Source organism: Monodelphis domestica, chromosome 4 (genome assembly GCF_027887165.1).
Source record: "Monodelphis domestica isolate mMonDom1 chromosome 4, mMonDom1.pri, whole genome shotgun sequence".
NCBI lineage: Eukaryota > Metazoa > Chordata > Mammalia > Didelphimorphia > Didelphidae > Monodelphis > Monodelphis domestica.
Genome location: NC_077230.1, coordinates 14,512,601 through 14,531,849, shown reverse-complemented (window position 1 = coordinate 14,531,849; position 19,249 = coordinate 14,512,601). Strand labels below are relative to the sequence as shown.

The window sequence follows — 19,249 nt, the reverse complement described above, 5'->3', positions numbered from 1 at the left end:
GGTTATCTCATCAGGTAATGACAGTAAGGGGTGGGATGAGCATTATTTCCAATAGAATATAACATATAATAAATTCTGAAGAAGTGAATGCCATATTTAGTGACAATTGAAGGAATAATAAGTTTTGTTTAGAATGGTCAACAAGATGTGATTAATAAGAGGCCTGAACGTGCGATGATGGAGAAGGAGCTGTTAAAATTATAGCCTATATCTACGTTATGGTATAGCAGGGAGAGGCTGATGATACTAATTAGGAGGCTGTGGGCTATTCAATTAATTCATACTCAAGGTTTTTTAGAATATCAGACTAGTGGAATCAGTATAAAAGTTGGAATTAAAGTCTAGGCTTTGTATGTGGTCATTTCCAAGGGCATTGGAGATAGTTATAAGTAGGGCTAATTATACTCCTCCTTCACAGGTGGAAAATAGTACTAGCATTAGTGGTGCTATTAAGGTGGAAAACATGTGGAAGTGGGAAACTAGGAAGGCTATAAGGATCAAGAGAAATATCAAGAGATATTAGGTGTGAGTGATAAATTAGGACTCTTGCTAGGGCTATGGTTAGGCTTAGATTAATGGTATTATAAGATATTCATGGGCTTAAGCCATGATTGATTGAGTTGAAATCAATTATCTTAATTAGATTAAAAATCTATTCAGTTCATTCTAAGTCTTTTTGAATCCAGTCATAGGCTAGACTTGTGGTTAATAATACAATTAGTAGGATAGTTTGGAGTTAGGAGTTGAATAGGTCATGGAAGTGGGAGCAGTACTGCAATTTCTATGTCCAAAAGTAGAAATATAATTGGTAGAAGAAAGAATTTTATTGAGAAGGGAAGTTGGACTGAATCTAATAGGTCAAAACTACATTCATTATAGGCTAGTTTTTCTAGGTATAGGTAAAGTTGGGGGAGGTCAAAAGGCAATTAAAAATTTTTTTTATTTTAATTAGTCAATTTAGAACATTATTCCTTCATTACAAGAATCATATTCTTTCCTCCCCTCCTCCCACCCCTTCCTGTAGCCAATACACAATTCCACTGGGTTTTACATGTGTCCTTGATCAGAACTTATTTCCATGTTGTTGCTGTTTGCACTAGGATGATCATTTAGATTCTACATCCCCAATCACATCCCCTCAACTCACGTAATCAAGCAGTTGTTTTTTTTCTGTGTTTCTGCTCACACCGTTTTTTTCTCTGAATGTGGATAGTGTTCTTTCTTATAAATCCCTCCAAGTTGTTCAGGATCACTGCATTACCACTAATGGAGAAGTCCATTACATTTGATTGTACCACAGTGTATCAGTCTCTGTGTATAATGTACTCCTGGTTCTGCTCCTCTCACTCTGCATCAATTTCTGGAGGTTATTCCAGTTCACATGGAATTCTTCCAGTTCATTACACCTTTGAGCACAATAGTATTCCATCACCAACATATACCACAATGTGTTCAGCCATTCCCCAATTGAAGGGCATCCCCTCATTTTCCAATTTTTTGCCACCACAAAGAGTGCAGCTATGAATATTCTTGTAGAAGTCTTTTTTCCTACAAACCCAGAAGTGCTATGGCTGGATCAAAGGGAAGACAGTCTCAAAAGGCAATTATTACTACAATGGTGGCTAGAAATGTGTTGGTTATTAATGTGAAAATGAGGTTAATTATTTTTCTCTGGTTTTACCCAGAACTTAATAATGGTTGGAAACCAGTGGTACTAATTATACTAGAAGAATATGAATATCAATCATCCAGAGAACTATCTCAAAATAAATGGTCAGAAATGAAAAAGAAAAATAGGTATATAAAATGACACTTTAAGTTGAATACCATTTCTTATCTAGGGTTAGGATTGGTCTTTTCTTCTTCTACCTCTATTTTGTGGCATAAGGGATGCACTGAAACATCAGAAAGCCTGCATTCAAATATGAGAACTGTTTGACTATGGGTTCATTAAGGAGATTGGTCTATAATTTTCTTTCTGTTTTTTTTAATCTTCCTTGCTTTGGTATCAGTACCATATTTTTGTTATAGAACTAATTTTGTAAGACTCCTTTTTTGCTTATTTTGTCAAATATTTTGTAGAGTATTGTTATTAATTGTTCTTTAAATATTTGATAGAATTCACTTGTGAATCCATCTGGCCCTGTGAATTTTTTCTGGGGGAGTTCATCGATGGCTTATTCAATTTCTTTTTCTGAGATGGGATTATTTAAATATTCTATTTCCTCTTTTGTTAACCTAGCCAATTTACATTTTGTAAATATTTATCTATTTCACCTTGATTGTCAGTTTATTGTCATATAATTGATACTTGTATTTGACTTTTTAAAAAATCAAATTAATCAATACTTTATGTATTTTTTCATAGAATCAGCTCCTAGTCTTATTTATTAGTTCAATGGTTCTTTTCCTTTCAATTTGATTTCTCCTTTGATTTTTAGAATTTCCAATTTGGTCTTTAACAGGGAATTTTTTATTTGTTCTTTTTTCTATTTTTTTTAGCTGCATCCACAATTTATTAATCTCCCTTTTCTCTATTTTTTATTTTGTTGATATAAGCATTCAGGAATATAAATTTTCCCCAGGCTACTGCTTTGGATGTGTCCTATAAATTTTGACATATTGTCTCCTCATTGTCATTCTCTTCATTGAAATTAGTGATCATAAAGACTTGTACAAAAATATTCATAGCTGCGCTCTTTGTGGTGGCCCAAAACTGGAAAATGAGGGGATGCCCATCAATTGGGGAATGGCTGAACAAACTGTGGTATATGTTGGTGATGGAGTACTATTGTGCTAAAAGGAATAATAAAGTGGAGAAGTTCCATGGAGACTGGAACAACCTCCAGGAAGTGATGCAGAGCGAGAGAAGCAGAACCAGGAGAACATTGTACACAGAGACAAACACACTGTGGTATCATCGAACGTAATGGACTTCTCCATTGGTGGTGGTGTAATGTCCCTGAACAACTTGCAGGGACCCAGGAGAAAAAAACACCATTCATAAGCAAAGGATAAACTATGGGAGTGGAAACACCGAGAAAAAGCAACTGCCTGAATACAGAGGTTGAGGGGACATGACAGAGGAGAGACTCTAAATGAACACTCTAATGCAAATACTATCAACAAAGCAATGGGTTCAAATCAAGAAAACATCTAATGCCCAGTGGACTTACGCGTCGGCTATGGGGGGTGGGGGGGGGGGAGGAAAAGAAAATGATCTATGTCTTTAACGAATAATGCTTGGAAATGATCAAATAAAATATATTAAAAAAAAAAAGAAATTAGTGATCATTTCTATTTGTTCTTTGACCACCAGTTTTGAAGAATTAGATTGCATTGTATTTATTATTTCTGCTTTTCTAAAAATTTTTTGCAAAGTTTTTTTATGCCATGGTATATTTATATGTGTATTATGTACTGCTGAAAAGAAGTCATATTCCTTTTTATCCCTATTCAACTTTCAATAGATATCTATTAAATCTAACTTTTTTTATTTACTTCCCTTATTTATTTTTTGGTTAGATTTATCTATTTCTGATACGAGAAGGTTGAGATCCCCCACTAGTATAGTTTCACTTTTAATTTCCTCATCAAACTCCTTTAGTTTCTCCTTTAAAAATATGGATGCTATACCATTTGGTGCATATATGTTGAATACTGATATTTCTTCATTGTCTATATTGCCTTTTATCAATATGTAATTACCTTCCTTATCTCTTTTAATCAAATCTATTTTTGCTTTAGCTATGTTTGAGATCATGATTGCTACTCCTGCCTTCTTTGTCTCAGTTGAAGCCCAATAGATTCTGCTCCAGCCCCTTATCTTTATTCTGTGGGTGTCTACCTGCTTCAAATGTGTTTCTTGTAGACAACATATGGTTGGATTTTGGTTTTTAATCTACTCTGCTATCCACTTCCATTTGGTGGGTGAGTTAATCCCATTTACATTCACAGTTATGATGGCCATCTCTGTATTCCCCTCCATCCTGATTTTCTCTTTTAATTCTGCCCTTTCTCCTTTCACTCTTTCCCTCTACATAAATATTTTGCTTTTAATGACTCCCTCCCTTATTTTACTCCCCATTCCCATCACCCCTTTTCTTATTCCCTTTCTACTTCTTTATAGGGTAAGATAGGATTCTGTACTCCAATGGATCTGTCTGTTCTGTCTCTGAGCCAATTCCAATGAGAGTAAGGTTTAAGTATTACTTATCACTACCCTGATCCTCCCCTCCATTGAAATAGTATTTGCCCTGCCTCATGTGCCTCTTTATGTGGTATAATTTGCCCCATTTTACTTCTCTCTTCCCATTTTCTTAGTACAATCCACTTTTTAATCCCTAGTTTTTTTTTTACATATCATGCTAAATAACTTAATACCACATCCTTTTTCTATGTGTACTTCTTCTAAGTACTATGTTAATAACAATTTTTAAGAGTCACAGATATCATCTTTCCATATAGGAATATATAAACAATTTAACCTTATTTAAGCCCTTAAAATTTTCTCTTATTTAATTTTTTATGGTTCTCTTGAATTTTGTATTTGGACATCAGATTGCTTGGAAATCTTCTATGTTATTAAATGACCATACTTAGCCCTGAAAGAATATAGTCAGTTTTAATGATTCATAGTTGTAAACTCAGTTCCCTTGCCTTTTGGAATATCATATTCCAAGTTTTCTAGTTCTTCAATGTGGAAGCTGCCACATCCTGTGTAACCCTGACTGGGACTCCATAATATCTGAATTATTCCTTTTTGGCTGCTTGCAGTACTTTGGCTGCTTGCAGGGAATTCTTGAACCTGGCTTTAGAAATTCCTGGGAGTTGTCCTTTGAAGATTTATTGCAGAAGGTGATCTGTAGATTCTTTCAATCTCCATTTTACCCTCTTGTTCAAGAATATCAGAGCAATTTTCTTTGGAAATTTCTTATAATATGATGTGTAGGCTGTTTTTGTTTGGTTATAACTTTCAAGTAGTCCAATAATTCTCAGATTGTTTCTCCTGGGTCTATTGTTTAAGTCAGTTGTTTTTTCAATGAGATGTTTCATATTTTCTATTTTTTCCATTCTTTTGATTCTTTGATTGTTTCTTTATGTCTCATGAAATCATTAGCTTCTTTTTGCCCACTTCTAATTTTTTTTATTTTTTTTTTATTTTTTTTTAATAACCCTCACCTTCCATCTTGGAGTCAATACTGTGTATTGGCTCCAAGGCAGAAGAGTGGTAAGGGCTAGGCAATGGGGGTCAAGTGACTTGCCCAGGGTCACACAGCTAGGAAGTGGCTGAGGCCAGATTTGAACCTAGGACCTCCCATCTCTAGGGCTGGCTCTTAATCCACTGAGCTACCCAGCTGCCCCCGCCCCCACTTCTAATTTTTAAAGACTGAATTTCTGCCATGACCTTTTGATTTTCCTTTCCTATTTGATCATTCTACATTTCATTCTCTTTCCTTCATTGGATTTTTTTTGCTTACTTTTGCAGTAAGTCAGTTCTGTTTTTTAAAATACTTTTTTCTTTATTGGATTTGTGTGCCTCTTTTTCTACTTGACCAATTTTGTTTTTTACGCTGTTGTTTTCTTTGTTAATTAATTTCATTTCTTTTCCCCATTTTTCTTTGTTTTTTCTTCAAAATGTCTTATTTGATTTTTAAATTTCTTTTGAGTTCTTCCAGAGCTTAAGATCAATTCCTATTTTGTTTTTGTATTTTTTTAAGCTTTTCATGTGGTTATTTGGATCTTGTCATCTGTTGTTTGTTCTTTGCTCTTTTCCCCCATAGATATTTTGAGAGTCAAATGTTTCTTTTGTTGTTTGCTCATCTTCCCAGCCTTATTTTTGCCCATTGACTGGAAACTCCAAAAGCCTCTAGCAGATTCTTTCTCCTCTGTGACTTTTGCCTTGGGGTTAAGTCTTCAATGCAACTGGCCATGAAGGCTTGATAGGGCCCAGCCAGATGTACTATCTGATCTCTCTGCAGACTCTGCAGATATCCAGGCCTGAGACCTCAAGGGGTCAGTCTGAGGTCCTCCCTTGATGATGAAGCCCATGTCATGAATTCCCAAAGTCAGGCCTTGCTGTTCTGACTTTGACCCAGTAGGTGTGAGGGGTCATCAGCCAGAATTTCTCTATTTGCAGATTTGCTTCTGGATTCCCCTTATCCCATTAAATTCAACTCTCTCTACCTGCCTTTCCAGTTGTGTTAAGTAGGAGAGCCCCCTCACTCTTCCTGCTTTGATTTCTGTCTTTCTGAGGTGCCTTCTACAGATCAGTTTAGAAGGATAGAGTAGTTTCGACTTTTGAAGCTACTAAGCCACCATCTTGGATCTGCCCCTCAAGTGGTTTTATATACATGATCTCATTTAATTCTTACAATTCCTACCCTGTAAAACAGTGATACAAGTAATATCCCCATTTTATAAGTGAGGAGACAGGCTTGAGAGGTGAAGTGCCTAGTCCAAAATCACACAGTTATTAGTGTTTACTAGTAGAGCTGGTAGCAAAAACTATGTCTTTTGACTCTAGGACTCTAATTCTACCTCAGGACTTAATATAAATGCAATGTAAGTCCCCTAGTGTCTAAAAGGGGTCATTAATATTTGATTGACCAGAGGGACAACAACTCAGAACTATACAGTCACTAGCAATTCATTATTCTTCATTTATTTATACACCAAGATGCTAGTTTGAAATTTTAAAGGGAGAAAGTACAGGAGGCAGCTGGGTAGCTCAGTGGATTGAGAGCCAGACCTAGAGATGGGAGGTCCTAGGTTCAAATCTGGCCTCGGACACTTCCTAGCTGTGTGACCCTGGGCAAGTCACTTACCCCCCACTGCCTAGCCCTTACTGCTCTTCTGCCTTGGAACCAAAACATAGTATTGTAAGGGTTTAAAATAAAAGGGGGGGGGGGGAAGTACAACTCAGATAACAAACTTACTGGTAAATAGTTTTTCAAATATAATTGCTAAACTCAAGTATTATGAACAAACATTTGTGAGCACAAAGGATCCATATATAGAATGTACACATAAACAGTACTCTTTATAGACTTCCCCCTCCACACATTTAACTGAGCCTACCTGGCTTATAAATAAGCATATATTAGCCCATATACCACATTGCCGCTGCATAATACACCTAATGACTATAACAATCTTACTTCATACAGGAGCTGAGATTTTGAAATCAGTGAATATATTTTTCAGTCAACAAATCGAGGCACTTTGAAAAATATATGTGTCTCTATTAACAAAGATATTCTCAACATGATCTTGGGAGCTTCATTACTAAAACTAGAAATAAACCAGAGGTAGGGGGATTTTTTCCATTATGTGGAATTCTCCTTTACTTCCCTGTGGTAAGAGATTATTTCTTGATAGAGGTCCTCAAAGACTGTCTTCCATCCCCAGTCAGTTTTAGAAGCATCTCAGACCCTTTCTTTTCCCTCGTTTACTATTCTAGGCCTAGCTTAGCCCAGACTACTTCAGAGCTTCTACAGTTATTAAACAGAAGCTGTTCCATCAGAAAATTGTCCCACATAGGAGTGGGACTTTGTCAAAACCTAAAGAGCACCACCTTCCAGAGGCTGGCTTCAGGAGATAAGGAATCTATACCAGCCAACTGCCTACTTAGCCTATTTCCAAGAAGATATAATTCCTACCATATATCCTTTATTCAGTCAGTTGCCAAATCTGATCAGTTCTGCCTCTTCATCTCTCACCTCCCATCACAGCTACCATCCTGGTCAAGGCCTCTATCAGCCCCTGAATGGACTAATAGCATAGTGATCTGGCTGGACAGAGCCAAGATGGAGGCTTCATAGCAGTGAAAGCTGGAATAACTCTGAGAATCCTTTCAAACCAACCTGGAAATGGCACCTCCAAATGACTGATGTCAGAGATCTAACAAGGAGATTAGAGTGGTTTCTTCCCTAGAGAAAAGAACTTGAAAGATAGGCAGAGGGGGATCAAAGCAGCGATTGATCATCAAAACAATCTGGCCCTTGCTAAGAAATACAAGGCTGGATCAATGGAATAGTAAATTAGGAAAACATATTTTACCTGGCAGATCTATGGAGAAGTGAAGAATTTATGACCAAGAGATGGGAAACCTTACAAGATGTAAAATGAATAATTTATAGGGGAAACAACAAAGTGGGAATTTTCTTCATGAAAAGTTTCTCTGCAAAAATATGTAAAGAAATAAGTCAAATTTATATGTCATTCCCCAACTGATAAATGCTCGAAGGATATGAATAGGCAGTTTTCAGATGAAGAAATCAAAGCTATCCATAGACATATAAAAATAGTTCTAAATCCTTCAGGATTAGAGAAATGCAAATTAAAACAACTCTGAGGTACCACCTCACACCTGCCATATTGTCCAATATGACAGTAAAGGACAATGATAAATCTTAGAGAGGATGTGGGAAAATTGGGACACTAATGCTGGGACACTGTTGGAGTTGTGGACTTATCCAACCATCCTGGAGGGCAATTGGGAAGTGGGCCCAATGGATGTAAAATCATGCATGCCCTTTGATCCAGTAATACCACTAGGTCTGGATCCCAAAGAGATAAAAACAATAGGAGAGGACCTACTTATATAAAAATATTTCTATGTGTTCTTTTTGTGGTTGCAAATAATTAGAAACTAAAGAGGAATGGCTGAATAAATTGTGGCATATGAAAGTGATGGAATACTATTGTGGTAAAGGAATGATGAACAGGATGATTTCAGAAAGAGCTGGAAAGACCTCCATGAACTGATGCAGACTGAAATAAGCAGACCTAGGAAAACATTGCACACATTAACAGCAATATTGTGGAATGATCAAAGGTGATAGGCTTCACTAACTCCCAGTAATACAATGATTAGGAACAATTCTGGGGGGCTTATGAAAAAAAGAATGCTATGTACTAGAGAAAGAACTGTTGGAGTTGCAATACAGGTGAAAGCATATGATTTATCACTTTTTTATTTGGGCATATGCTTTGGGATTTTGGTTTTATAGGATTTTTTACTTACAAAAATGAATAATATGGAAATATGTTTCATGTGATAATACAGTTATAACCCAGACTGACTTGCTTGCCGGCTATGGAAGGGGGAGCCAAGAAAGGAGGGAGATTATATAGATAATATAACTTCAGAAAACTAATATGAAAATTTATTAAAATAAAAAAATCTAATAGAATTAATTAAATTAAAAAAAAAAGAATATGTGAGGAGGATTGGTTGAAGGACCTGAGGAGGGTTAGCCTGGAGAAGAAAGGACTTAGGAGAACCCCGGGAACTGTCTTCAGGTGGTGGCTCAGTGCTGAGTCTGGGAGCAGGAAGACCTGAGTTCCAGTTTACCCTCATATACTTCCTAGCTGTGTGATCCCAGTAATATCACTTAACTCAGTTTGCCTCAGTTTCCTCAGCTATAAATGAGGATAATAATGGCACCTACCTTGCAGGATGTTTGTGAGGATCAAAAGAGTTAATATTGATAAAGTACTCAGCACCGTGCTTGGCACTACCTGGGAGCTCTATAAATCCTGGCTATTTGAAAAGTCATGTGGAAGGGAACTTAGCCCTGTTCTGCTTGGGCCAAGAGGAAAGTTGCTGAGAGGTAGATTTCAGCTTGATGCCAGGACGAATTTCCCCACAATTAGAGTTGGGGATTGGGGAGATCTAAACTTAAACCACCAACTTTCTATACTAATCTAATTAATTCCTTAATTACTACTTAAGATTAAGGGAGGGCTTATATGAACAGGAACAAGGCCAAAGGATTCTCACAACTGATGTCCTCTTACTGATGGGTCTGGAGAATATGGGGATTGGGATCAAGATATGGGAGACCAGGGGGCAGCTGGGTAGCTCAGTGGATTAAGAGCCAGTCCTAGAGACTGGAGGTCCTAGGTTCAAATCTGGCCTCAGCCACTTCCTAGCTGTGTGACCCTGGGCAAGTCACTTGACCCCCGTTGCCTAGACCTTACTACTCTTCTGCCTTGGAGCCAATACACAGTATTGACTCCAAGGCGGAAGGTAAGGGTTTAAAAAAAAAAAAGATATGGGAGACCAGGAAGAGCAAAGCAGCCAGTTGGGCGATACTGGGAACCAAACTTGGAATTTGTTTCTAGATCTGCCATCTAAGCACTGTCCTCTTCCCCTGAGAAATACTGCAAGCACCATGTCCCTCCACCCATCTTCACATTTAAATGTTTTTGAACAAAGATCTCTTTTCTTTCCCATGTGCTCCATTGGGAAGGCATGTCAAGGTGGAGAATCATCCCATTCATTTGAATTCTCAGGTTTCTTCCAAGTTATTTTTACAGTGTTAAGATGTAGCTTTTCCTGATTCTGCTGGCTTGCTTTAATTTGCATTATTTCATGCAAGTCTTTCTGGGTGATTAGGGGTGTCAATAATTATGTGGTGCCCCAGGTCCCTCCAGTACTCTATAAGGGTTCTGAGCCCAGATTTCTATAAACCACCTTTACATTTGGCCTCATTTACCACCTCCCAAGTTAAAAGGGAAGAGACTTCTATTATGTACTCAATGAACCCTAACCTCAACATTTTATCCCAAAATACCCCATTGAATACCCATAATTCACTGAGTTGTCTGCTTTTGTAGAGAGCTGGGAGGTGGGCTTGGGGTGCCCCAGTTGTATTTGGGTGTCCTGGAGGTCTCATCTTTCAGTTTTTCTATTTGTGGAGCTCCTTCTACCTTAGTCCCTGCCTCTCCTGCTGAGATCTGCTTGTGGTCAGGAGGTGGTCACTGCGCTGGTTGGAGGACAAAGCATTGGAATGGCCTAATGAGTAGCCCTTGCTCCTAACAATTCTTTCTTGAGATGTTTTAAGAAAAGGTTTCTTCACAGCTAGCCTGGTGTTCTCTGAATTAAGCAGCTGACATACCAATGGTCAGCCTGGGATGGGACAAATGGCTCATTCCATTACTGGCTTTGCCACTCATTGCCCATGATCTTAGGTGAGATCCTGACCTCCTTGGGCCTCCATTTCCTCTCCTACAGTAGCAGAGCCTCCCACAGGCTCCAAGTTCCTTCTCCCAGCTTTCCAGGACCCTCCTCCTCTGACTGGGCTTTGATGCCTCAGCTATACTCCCTCTTCCAGGCCCCAACTGTTAAGGCCTTAGTCACCTGGCGGCAGCCCTTTAAAAAGAGGGCTTTCACCAGATTCCTACCACCCCCACCTCCAATACCAAATTTACCTCAAGAACAACCTCTACATGGGCAGAAGAGTAGTCATCACAGAGATCCAAGGGAAGGGTTATTTATTTTTTTTTTGTATAACGAGAAACTAAAATGTAATTCTGTGTTAAATTTTAAAAAGAGAACTAAGGAACTTTGTGACGGATTGATGTTCATGTTTTTGTCAAAGGATGCTCAGAGGACAACTTCCTGGGGAGGAGACAAAAGGCGAGAACAGCTGGGCTGGTAAGGCAGCCAGCTCCAGCCCTACACCGAGTTGGACTGGCCCCTGTGACCAGCAAAGGAGTGTGAGCCCCTGCTGGTTCCAAAGACCCAGGACCTAGCCCTACAGTCTGACCCCCGGCCTTCTCTCCAGGCAGAAAGGAGGCTTAGCTAGGGGGCAGGTGACTCCCTGCTTGACAGCCCCCTCCTGAGATGGGGCTGGAGTGAAATCACCCTTTGCCCTAGTGGAGGAGGTCAGGAATGAAGCCCTTAGCTTTCTTTATAAATGACACAATTGGCCCTGAGCATTGAGAATTTTTCCTTCCCTCTCCCAACCAAGTCTGAACCCTGACAAACCTTCCCAGCTCCTATGAACTTAATCCCTACCTTCTTTGTGCTAATAATCCAGCCAAGGAGGACCTTGGCCACCCCAGAGCCCAAAGGAAGAGATGGAGAAGGCCCAGTTTTCCTACAGAGGCCCTGAAGCATGGCAGGCCAAATGTGGGCTCAATATAAATTATCTCCAGGTGAGTAGGGGGGGCCCTGTCCACCTGCTAATAGGCTCAAAGGCCCAAGGAGGTCCTGCCACCACCCATTCCCATCATCCCCCCCAATCTGATGAGTTTATGGTCCCAAAGGAGGGCCCAGAGGAACTGAGCTCCTGGTGCAAAGGTGGCTGAAGGCATTGGCCAGTCTGACTCTGGTGTGAGGAGTAGGGTCTTTGTCCTCTACCTAATACTTAGAAAGGGAAAAAATGGGACCAAGCTGGGGCCTTGGGGAGCCTTGGCCTTGGGTCCTGTGGACTCTGAGCTCTCCCTCACTGCTCCTCATCCCTTAGACTCTAAGGCTTAGAGCATCATCTAATCCATGATTCATGCTGTATCTCGTAACTGCTTTTCCTGCACGTCAGGGCACCTCAACTCCTCTATAAATTGAACCCCAATGGGGAGAAGGAGCCTCCTGGCAATGCCTATCCCCTGGGGACATACAGTATCTAAATGCCACCCAAGGCGATCCTCCAGATTGGAGGCTGTTGGCCTTGCCAAAACTGACAAAAAGTCCAGGAGATGGTGCTCAGTCATAAGAGCACAAAGTCTGCGCCCGTCGTGCCCCGGGGAGAAGAAAGCCCAGCAAGGTGACTGGCAGGGTGCCCCTCTAAGTTCCTTTAGCTACCAGGTCCCTCTGGCCTGCTGGGACATGCCCATGAAAGACGATGGCTCCCAGCTTTGTGTGCCCCCTCATATACCCCATTCTTTGTCCCAGAGCAAGGTCAGGCTCCTTAGAGGAGTTCTGGCAGGCTGATGCTGAGAGGGATACACAAAGGCCCTCCCTCTGCCCCTCCCTATACCTCCTACTTGGAATACATAGCTATATACAGCTTCCCCCAAGGGTGGCTAGGCCTGACCCTGGAGAGGATGGAGAAGGAAGCAGAAATAGCTGATCCAGCTCCATATCAGGGCTCAACAGAGGGGACCCCTTTCTCTTTGCCTCTGTCCTCACCTTGGGCCAGACCCACTGCTCTGGCTCCCAGAAGCCATGGGATCTGCTAAAGCAGACCCACAGGGAGGGCTTCCTATGCAGGATCCCCATGATCCTGAACCAAGAGATGCAGGTATACTCAACATGACCCCCATTAGTAAAATTGGAAACACTGCCACTCGGTATGCATTAGGGTTGTTGCTTTGTGGGACCAGAAAAGAGTCAGGGCTCTCCTTGTGCATATCCTGATCCAGGGGCCTTTTGGCCCCAGCATCTCCTCAGCAGGCTTCCTTCCCAGCTAAGCCAAGTTTTCTTCTCTTCCACAAATCCCTCTTTCCTACCAGACTCCTGGGGGCCTTGGTGGCACTGAGGCCACTTTCAAAGCCACAGCTTGCCATGGCCATTGGGGCTGGCTATGCTCCTGTGTCTGGGGCCTTGGGCTGGGCTGACCTCCATCCCTCCAAGTGGAAAGTCTGAGTGGGCTCGCCATTTTGGTCAAATGGCCATTCCTTCTTTCAATTTTCATTCAAGTCCTGCATAGAAGGATGTGCAAAGGGGAGGGATGGCTGGATGGCTGACAGGGAGATGAAAGGAGCATCATGCTGTTAAGGCATGAACTGGATCAGTGTAGGAAGGAGGAGGAGGGATATATTTCAGAAGGTCAAATGGAGAAGAAAAAAAAAAGCCATACCATGGCATTTCCTTCCTTGGATTTCCTCACTTGCTCGCCTCTCTCTCTCTCACTAATCCAGTAACCAGCCCCTTCCCCTCCTCCATCTAGCAATACAGGCTTCTGGTCTCCTTTGCCACCACTATATCGTTCAGGACAATTTCTTCTCCTTGGGGGCTGTGTGAGGTATTAAGGGGATTGGATCCCACTCACTCTAGTGGCAGGTCATTGGAATCAGCCTGACCCCTGGGCTCCCAGGTTCCCCAATGTCAGTGTGCCAAAGACAGTGCAAAGTCACCAGTGAGGGAGGATCTAGAGGTTTTACAAAGGGAGCACAAGAAGGAGACAGGTCTGTTTTTACTTCCACTCTGGAACTCACTCAGTCCCTGGACTGATGCCTTGCTCTCTCGGATCCTCTCTCTTGATCTCTGACAGAGAGCTTGGAGGTAGGCTGCAATGGAGGACTCAATCTTTCCTTAAAGTTACACAGCCTATAAGATCCCTTTTCTTCCTGTCTCCTCTTCCTTTACTAATAAGTGCTTATAAATCTAGTAATAAGCCTCTAGATTAATTTTTTATCTATAACAGTTATGACAATGGCAAGTTGGTGATGAACTTCCTCTTTTCCTCTTCCCTTCTCTCCCTTCCCCTCAGAGTTTTTGACAAAAGCAGTTCACTAGGAAATAGAGTTCTGGAGTTCCAGGGTTCCTGAGACAACAGGCAGCCTGTGGAGGATTGGTGAAATCTCAATCTTGAGTTCTTTGAAATTGGATCATTTATTTAGCCCATGGCGATTAGAAGGTGGAAAGCCTTTTAGCTCGGCTCCATCTATAGAGACAGAGATCAGCATGATTTGAGGGGACAGGTGATGCTTTTCCTTTTTAGATACCATTTTTCACTTTAAATGAACCAGTGATTAGGATGGTTCCAAGAGACCATGTGTTAGCGTGAGAATGAACTTTATGGTACATTTTAAAATGAGAGCTCTTTAGAAAAGCATGTCCTATAGAGGGTGAGGCCTGAAGTAAGATTAGAAAACCTGATTTTTTGTTTTGTTTTTCTCCTTTTGGGGAGTTTTCTAAGCTTAGACAATGGGAAAGGGACCAGGGACTCTGAAGATTCCTATACGAATTCCAAAAGAAAGCCTATTGTGTAAGATTTTTATTTCATGAGATAATAAGAGGGTCCCCATAGTCATGGAATGATGAGGAAGGAAGGCATTTCAGCAAATGTTGGTCAAAACAGGTTTTCTTATGTCTGAGACATAGTTCGTTTGAGTATAAGACACTGAAGGAGTAAAGATGGCTATAGGAGTGGATAATCCCAAGGAGTTATAATACTGTGTTGTTTGGGGTTAGTTTCTTGAACCCTCCACTAAACCTAGGTCATCCAACCACCCATTTCCATATTGTCAGTTGAAACCCATATTTCCTTTGGCCCACACCTGTGAATTATATCCTTCTGGAGACCTGACTCTCAACATGGCATGTCTCTTCCTTCTCCCCCCCTCCCAGACCATACTCCTTCCTCCAGGAGTCTATGCCCTGTCTCTTTATCCTCCTCCTCTTTCTCCCCTCTAGCCTCTCCCTGTTTTCATCTTCTTCCTTCTGCCCCTCCTCTCCTCCCCTCCCTTTTCTCATCCTCTTCCTCCTGTATCCCCTATTCTCTTATTCCTTCCCCTCCCCCTCCTATTACTTCACCCTCTTCCCATTGTTTACACACACACATACACACATACACACACACACACACACACATCACACACATCACATATCATCTGTTCCATCTCTACTTAGATTTCAGAATTGCTAGTGGACACTAAGGAAGCCCCAAATAAAGGCATCCCCCCAAGGGAAGTTCTCAGGTATAATCTTAGAGGAGATTTAGTAATAATAAGAAATCATATTCCATTCTCCAAGTGATCTTGATAGATGGGTAGATTCTACTCCTTTATTTGATGTGGGAGTTTTGCTAGTAATTAAGTGGTTTGAGAACATTTTCAGAACATATAGCCCAAACTGAACTGATGTAATGGATCTCATGTTTGCTTTTTTAACTGAGGGAGAGAGACAGGCTATCCTGGAAGCCACTACTAATTCTGAGGATGAGAATGCAAAACAATGGCCTTTAAAAGACCCTAAATGGGACCAAAGTGTAACTGAGGACTGGATATAATTGCGTGAAGCCAGAGTTGCTTTATTAAGGGGTATGAAGTCTTGCTCCTCAAGAGCAGGGAACTGGGTAAAATTTGAATATATGAAGCCAGGAAAAACATGAAAGGCCAAACTGCTTTTACACAATAAGATTGTAGAATTAGGAGCTAGATATCTTGGGCTGAACATTTCAAAATAGACAGATTTTTCAGCTAATAAACCATTTTGTAAATCACTTTTGCCCAGAAATTGAGTATTTTTCAGAAGACTTGTCCAGTCTGTCCCAGTATGGAGATAAGAGAAATTGAAGAAAACAGCAGTATATGTTTTTGAAGGCTGTGAGAGGTGAGAAAAAGAAAGAGTTTTATAGAAGGATTTGGAAAAGAAAGAATAAGGAAAATGAGGCAGTTACATTAGCTCCAATCTTGAAAAATGCAATTGAAGAAATCATTTCCCCTTTGAGAGAGATGGCAAAGCAGTAGCAGAAAAAGAAGCAATACAATGCTATTTTTGTGGAAAACAAGGCCATATAACTATGAAGTGTAGGAAGAAAAGTCAGGATAATAGGAACAGAAGCTGGAGAAATAATAATATAGACTCTCCAACAGGGCTAGTAATTTTAATGGGGGTAAATCACAATTCAAATTATACCACCATTCAGGGAACTAGTAATTAGTGTGGGAGACACCAGAGAAATGGTCAGAGTTCTTTATTATGGTGTGAGGGAGGGGAACAGAACTTGGAGTCTAGGGGTGAGGGCTACTCCTTCCCAGACCCTGATATTTTAATGCCAGTTATTCTAGTCTTCTCCCTTCCCCTAACAGAGAGCTTAAGATTGGGGGCATATATTATGATTGTGTCCTAGAAATTGGGGCTTCTAGATCAGTCTTAGTGGGTAGACCTGATTCTGAATGTAATTCTATTGGTTCTATAAATGTGGTAGGTGTGTCAGGAAAGTCTCAAAATGTCCCCAAGTTTTCTCCTCAAATGGTATCCATTGGACATCTATCAGTAGAACATTCATTCCTTTCAACACTGGATTCCCCTACAAATGTGTTAGGGAAAGATCTTTTACTATATTGTGCTCCCAGATAGCTCTTTATCCTTAGAAATGCCTGAAGACTCTTTGACCTTGCTTCCAGTCCTGCTTCCTGACAGTCAAGAGGTTCTAGCCCTTGCCTTTAAATTCCTGTAGATATTTCTGAGTTATATCTTCCTCCCATATAGGCCTACTTAAGTCAGTTGTTCCTATTCAGATTAAAACAAAAGGTGGCCCAGTCTCTTCCATTCCTCAGTATCCTTTACCAAAAGATGTAGTTGTAGGAATTTCCCTGATAATTCAGTCATTAATTGAGTAAGGGATAACAATTCCATGCAAATCTGAATATAATTTGCCTATTCTCCCTGGAAACCTATTTTTCCAGTTTGTACACTTTCTAAGGGCAATAAATTATCATGTAATCAAATGACATCATATTGTCCCCAAACCAGCTACAATAATCTCCTCAATCCCCAGTACTGCCACATATTTTACTGTGGTAGATTTGTGCTCTGCATTTTTCTTCATCCATATCCATGAAGATTCCAGAAACAAATTTTCTTTTGTCTGGAAAGGTTCCTAGAGGATATGGATGTGATTACCTCAGAGATGTGTAGAGAGCCCAACTTTGTTTTCAGAAATTTTAAAGCAGGATTTGGCTAATATCATTTTTAATGGAGCTTTTTAATACAACTTGTGGGTGATTTTCTTTTAGTAGCAGCAGATGCCCATATGTTCTAGGAAGACAGTAGGCACCTTCTCTTGGAGCTACACAGGAGAGGACACAAGGTTTCCAAGGTAAAGGTTGAGTGGTATTTCCCAAAGGTGGAATATTTAGGTTTTGTTTTGACTTTTGGAGTCTGCTCCATTAACTATTGAGCTATTCAGCAACTGGCTATTCCATCTACTAAGAAGCAGCTGAAAGCAATCTTGGGGGCAACAGGGTTCTATTGGCAATGGATTCCTTGATATGAGGAAATTACTAAACCTCTTATAGCTCTGACAAAAAAGTCAGCCCCTAAAGTACTCCAGTTAGATTCAGAAAATCTGTCAGCTCTTTCAGAATTAAAACAAGTCATTCTTTCTGCCTCTGCTCTAGGAATTATAGATTATAAAGAGCCTCTTACCTAGCACATACATGAAAAGAGAGGGGTAGCTTTAGTTGTCTTCACTCAAACCTTGGGTCCTGCACAGTGCCTAATTGCTTATTATTCAGCATAGCTGGATCCAGCACCACCCCCTCTTAGATGGGTCACAACCACAGCATTGCTTTTAACCAAATCAGCTGATTTTAATATTTGGGTGTCCATTAATGATATTATGCCCCTGTGAGGTCAGAGCATTATTGCTGTTACATAGGATGCAAGCATTTTCAGATCAAAGGTATTCCTCGATGTGGGATAATTTTGTTAGGAAATAAAATATTACCATAAAATTCTACACTTTCCTCAATCTTGCAGTATTGCATCCAAATTTACCAGTATTGGGGGAACCATTACATAAGTTTAAATCAGTAGTAGACATGGCTGAAAAGCCCCATGATGATGCCTCTGAGACACACTTAGAAAACCTAGATTTAGTTTTATTGATTGATGGTTCTTCTTTGCCATTCTGTTGGAATTCTTTGATTGCAGAGGCTTTCTCACTTCTCCTGACATATATATATATATATTACAAACACAGAGATCATTAAAGACTTTCTCTCTGTTCTCCAGCTCTGGCTGTTCTGCCCATACAGGTCGCACTGATCCCATCTCTTAGAGGGAATCTAGGACAGGTACTGTAGCTAAGCAAGCTGCCTTAGAAGGACAAGAGTTGATCTTAATTGATACTTAATGATGAACCAAGTTTTTGTCTCTCTTACGATGAACAATAAGTGGAGAAATGGAAGCAAAAGAGATTAAGGGGGTCTGGGTGTCATCATAAGGAAAGTTGCTGCCCCCTAGAAGCTTCTATCATCAAATATGCTTATCTTTTCACAGGAGTGGCCACTTTGATACCCAGAGGATTCATGGACTCTGTTAAAAGAAGTCTGGATAGGCATTGATATAACCAATATAGTCTCCAGGGCGTGTGCAGCCTGACCCACTTGACAGGCATTTAATCAACATGCTTTCCATATCAAGGCTTTTTTGGGGGGTGTCCCCTGGCTTACACATTTTTTGAGCATTTGCAAATTGATTTCATCAGTATGCCTAAGGCTGGGCATTACAAAGTGTGTCTTGTTTTAGTAGACCAACTCACTAGATGGATAAAAGCTTGGGCTACAGAAACTTTGCTTACTAAAGTACTAGTGAGGGATATTGTTCCTTACTTTGGCCTACCCATTGATTCATTTTACTGACTCTGTTTTATCCCAGGTTTATTCTTATTTGGGAATTACTCCCAAATTTCACACAGCCTATCATCCCCAGAGCTCAGGCCAAGTTGAAGGTATGAACAGAGAACTTAAAAACATGATTGGTAAGTAGTGCACTGAGACTCAC

At 40.4% G+C, this 19,249-nt stretch overlaps 1 pseudogene; it reads left to right on the top strand.

The window, feature by feature from the left end:
- Positions 1-19,249, top strand: part of LOC130458943 (nicotinamide riboside kinase 1-like) — a 50,575-nt pseudogene that overhangs the window by 5,753 nt on the left and 25,573 nt on the right.